General features: G+C 38.4%; 1 protein-coding gene across 1 annotated transcript in view; it reads right to left on the bottom strand.

The window, feature by feature from the left end:
• The window catches only part of PDE4D (phosphodiesterase 4D), a 1,003,569-nt gene that overhangs the window by 785,412 nt on the left and 212,928 nt on the right, over nt 1-5,229 (bottom strand). The gene's annotated exons all lie outside the window — the stretch shown is intronic.

The following is a 5,229-nucleotide window of genomic DNA, read 5'->3' as shown; positions in this document are numbered from 1 at the left end:
CCACCTTCCTCCTTTTCTTCTTCCCTTCCTTCCTCTGGGCGCCGGCGAAGAGCAGGAATTGTTAGCAGCTGGGGATGCAGAAGCCGCAGCAGCTGCGGCCCGGCAGCCGCCGCCTCTGTCCGAGGCTCCCGAACACTGATCCCGGAGCTGCTGAAAAGTTGGACAGCTCCCTACTGGCGAGCTGCAGCTGTGACTTTCTCCCAAACCGCCGCAGCCAGTCAGGAGTCAGACCTGTCCTCCCGATCCTCCCCGCACCACCCCCGCCTTGCCCCTGCCTCCCTCCCCTCTGCTCCCTCTCGCCCTCCCCCGACCCCCCCCCAGGTTTCCTCTTCACCTGCGCTGGCCTCCGTCCTCTTGGGGAAATGCAGTTTGGTGGTTCCTGGCAGGTTTTCAGAGCTTGTTGATGATGAGCCCCATGCTGGGGCTTCCAAAGATAAGAGATGTCACCTGGCAAAGTTGCCCGGAATGGAGTGTGTGCGCAGCGCTGAAAAATTGGATCTTGGTGAAGATCCAATAAAAGGATTAGTCTGGTCTCTTGCCCTGACATAGAATTAAATTTTGTGTGGATCTTTCCCATAATAGGGCGGCCGCCCAACGTTTCTGAAGGATTTTCCTTCAGTTAGTATATCCTTTCGCTGCGTCTGTGATTAAGGTCCCCAAGAGTGGTCCTAGCTGGAAATCAAGGAGAGCCTTCACCAGGGTTGAGCCAGCTGGTCACTGTTAAGATTAGGGCACCTTTTCTATCACAAACATCTAGTTATCTTCGGCGGTTTCTACTGTCAGTGCCTTCCTGCAATCTTGCCTTTCTTCCACTCCCGGCAGAACACAGCTGAGTTACCAAAGTGTTTTCAAAACATGTTGTACCATCATTATTCCACAGAAAGTAGAGTCGTATTTGATGCTAAAATCCAAATTTAATTTTTATTTGCCTTCTTTTATTAGTATTTTCCCTCAATGTGGAATGTATTTTAGGAGCCCCGAGAATTTCAGCGCAATACATATACAGATTTTTCCTGTATCTTTTTATTATCACACTGAAAAAAAGATCAAATGTCACTTACTGTTAAAAATAATTCTAGAATTAGACTTTGTGGGAGTTACCACTGTACCTTTTATTATTTGAAATATAAATATATTTTGGACTCTCAATAGCCTGTTGGCAGTGTAATTATTCTATTCTTTGCACACACTCAATGTTAAGATAATTGGATATGCACATTTTCTGTACATCATATAATGCACACTGGAGTACAAGAATCAGGAACCATCTCTCGAACTCTCCAGAGTGCTAGAAAGCCAATGCTCTTAATAGAGTGAGTGCTCAGTATGGATACCATTCGGCAAATAACATCATTGGAAATAAACGTTCACTTTGTTCATTAGTAAGAACAGTCCATGAAATGCACAAGTGTCTCGTCTAAGTGGGAGCAATTACATTTAACATTATGCAAAAAGACCTTGGCATCTGCTCATGGGTTTCTCTCTTTTTATGGTAGAAAACATCCTTTTCTCCAAATTTCAGTAGTGGAACTCCACTGAAATTTGTGGCCCATGAACAAAACCTGAAAAAGGCCATGTCTTGAGAGGAACAAAGCAGTCTCCAAGCACAATTCTGTCAGCATAGGACCGAACACGTACTTGACTGAGGCATGTTCCCCTTCACAGACACAAGGGTGACTAATGCAGAGGCCAGAGCATTTTTCATGCCTACAAAGCCATTGAGCTGCTATCTTCCCAAACAGGAAAAAAGAGAAAAGGAAGTGTTATACAGTGTAAGCTGCTTTTTAAAAATCTCTTTAAATTCATTGTATTATTAACATTCGGAACCATTTTAAAGAAGTATACAAATTTCTTCTGTCCTCTGAAGTGCTCGCATCTTTCCCCTCAGTATAATGATGGCAAAAGACCTCTATCTGAAACTCTTTTCACTTCTCAAACACTAACAGTATAAGCACTGTCTGAGCTTTTTTCCCCGGAATAAATAGAACAATTCAAACCAAACCTCCTTCTCACTGTCAGTTCTCTCCTTTTAATTCACGAACACTTTCTTTTTCCAATAATTTCCATCTATTTCAAAAGATGCCTTTGTTTTTATGATATAATTACAAGTCATTTGCATTTTTAAAATTTTTTATCTTTATTATTGAAAGGATTACAGATGTCCCCTTTTTTTCCCCATTGACCCCCTCCACCCTGCACCCTCCCCTCCCAGGCCTCCACCACAACATTGTCTGTGCCCATGGGCTATTCATTTATGCAGATAAATCCCCCTGTTAATCTCTCACCTTCAACTCCCACCCCTCCCCCTGCCTTCCTTCTGAGATTTGTCAGTCTGTTCCATGCTTCTATGTCTCTGGATCTACTTTGTTTATCAGTTTATTTTGTTCATTAGATTCTACATATGAGTGAGATCACGTGAGACGTATCTTTCTCTGACTGGCTTATTTCATAATACTCTCCAGGACCATCTATGCTGTCTCAAATGGTAAGAGATCATTCTTTTTTACAGTTGTATAGTATTCCGTGATGTAAATGTAGCACAGCTTTTTTTTTTTTCCCCACTCATCTACTCATCGACACTTGAGCTGTTTCCAGAGCTTAACTATTATAAATCAGACTGTTATGAACATAGGCGTGCATATAGGTGCATTTTTAAATATAAGCAAATCATTTGATTATTTCTAACATGTTCTCAACATTAAGAGTTTTCAATTTCTTTTATAGTTACAAAAGAATATTGATATTAGTCATTTATTATGTGACTTTTGAGGTAAGATAGCTTGAGTTCCAATCTACCACTTCCAATTCATATGACCTTAAGTAAATTACTCCCCTTCATGCAAAGTAGTATTATTATTGCCTACTTCACAGAGTGTTGTGATTATAACAATGAAGCAATACTTAGTACAATGCCTTATATACCATACATGTTAAGAATAGTTACCAGTTTTAATTATTCCTGCCAGATGTGTAAGAACACTAAACATCATTTTAAGCAGTGGTTCCTGATGCACCTAGGGCAGTGATGGCGAACCTTTTGAGCTCGGCATGTCAGCATTTTGAAAAACCCTACCTTAACTCTGGTGCCGTGTCACATATAGAAATTTTTTGATATTTGCAACCATAGTAAAACAAAGACTTATATTTTTGATATTTATTTTATACATTTAAATGTTATTTAACAAAGAAAAATCAACCAAAACAATGAGTTTGAGTGTCACCTCTGACACGCGTGTCATAGGTTCGCCATCACTGCCCTAGGGAGTATCCCCAAGAGCACTTTGAAAACCTGCGATGCTGAACCCTTGATCAGTGATTTCAACTTCTGATGTTATCAGAATCACCTGGAAAACAAGTCTAGAAGGTAAAGGCCTTTATATAGGAGGGTAGGATAGGGCTTGGACTGGTTTCACAAGGTGATTCTGATTCAGACTGAAGTTTTAAAATCATTGCCCGGTCTAGACAAATGAAATCAGTATTTCTGCAGAGGAGAACCCAAGCAGCAGCATTGAAAAAAATTCCTTAGGTAATGTCACTATGTCAATAACCACATATTCAGACTTACTCCCTCATTATGTGGTTGCAAAAACACTATAGGTGCTCTCAGTTGAATTGTGACTCAAATATTTTCTGGAAAAAAAAAAAAACAGTTCAAGAGGCCAGGTCTTCTGAAAATATATACTTGAACTATTACTCTAGTTCCTTTAATGATCAAAGAAAATTTTGTACTATAAAAATTTGAGCACTCAGTCTTCCACTTAATGAGTTTTGACCCATTTGTTTTTCATGCTTACATGTTAAATAAATTATCCATGTTTTTTTCCCATTGATTGACTATAGATGTTGGTGTTTTATGGGCATCGTTGAGAGGCTTCTTATGAAGTATTGGGTTCATATGAGGCATCCTTGAAAGTTTTCCCTACTCACCATCAGCACAACTGGATAAAAAGTGACAATTTTAGGTAAATAATCAGTGCATTTTCCCTGAACAAACCGAAGTAAGCAGTTAATTGGTGCCATTAGCGTGAGACAGAGATGATCATATACCAGCACCACCACTCTTTTCTGCCAACGCATTTCGAATTTGCCCTGGTGATCCAATCAATCTCTCAATGTACTGCTGGGCAATTAACAAGGAAGAACATTCCTGTCAATAATGATAGAGAGTTCTGGCAGACATGATGTCAGTTTAAAGCTAAGAGAGAGCAAGCACCATTTCTAACCACAACACAGCACCTAATGATAAGTTATGATAACCAAGGGTCCATTTCTAATTTGGTGATGGGAGGAAGATTTAAGTGAAACTTTCTTTTGTATATTCAAAGACACGTGTTATCTTATGTCAGGATGCATCAATTTGATGCTAACCAATCAATATGAAGTTGTTTCATTGTCAGATATTGTCTTATACAAGGCCAAATTGCTGCCTAGTTAGAAATAGCCAAAGGATCCATAAAAAGCCTTATATTTCATGCAGGTCTTCAACATTTGTAGAAACAGGCTAAGGGTTTTCCCTTAAGATATATGAAGGGCTCATAAAGTTGTAAAAAAAGATACATATATTAAGTAATATTGTCAATCTTACCACAATAAACACCAATACTAAATTGTTTCCAATATACTAGGTCATTTTTTTCAGCATTTTTTTCCTCTAATATACAAGAAACAGCAGAAAGCAATAAATATTAAACTACGAATTGATGCATTTGAACATATTTGCCTTTGACTAGCACACTGATGTAAATTCAGCAGCAACAGGTTGTTTGGCACTATGAGTTTGGTTATTGCCAGACCAATTCTATAACTTTCTAATGACTCCACTCATCAATTCAAGTTAGAAAATATTGCTTATATACTATATCAGCGATTTTCAACTGGTGTGCTGAAAGAATTTTTAAAACTTGTAATACCTGAGTATTTAGTAAAGGGCACTGACCCGTTTTTCCTTAGATTTTAAAAAAAATGTCAATAGCCACCACAACAATAGCTATCCTATGTGAATAAATCAAAATTATTTTTATTTATTTTTGTCAGATAAGCAAAGACTATATTTTTTGGAGTGCCACAGAATTTTAGTAATTATTTTATGTGTGCCATGAGATAAAAAAAGGTTGAAAATCACTATTTATATGTCAATTTCCATGAAGACTTTGGTATTTCATTGAGAAACATGAAAAAGAACTTGTCCTCAGTGAGCTTAGTGTGTTGAAAGGAAAATAAACATAAATA

This window comes from Myotis davidii, unplaced genomic scaffold (assembly GCF_000327345.1).
Source record: "Myotis davidii unplaced genomic scaffold, ASM32734v1 scaffold135, whole genome shotgun sequence".
In the NCBI taxonomy this organism is placed as follows: Eukaryota; Metazoa; Chordata; class Mammalia; order Chiroptera; family Vespertilionidae; genus Myotis; species Myotis davidii.
The sequence above is the reverse complement of the archived record's forward strand: the minus strand, read 5'-3'. Positions and strand labels throughout refer to the sequence as shown.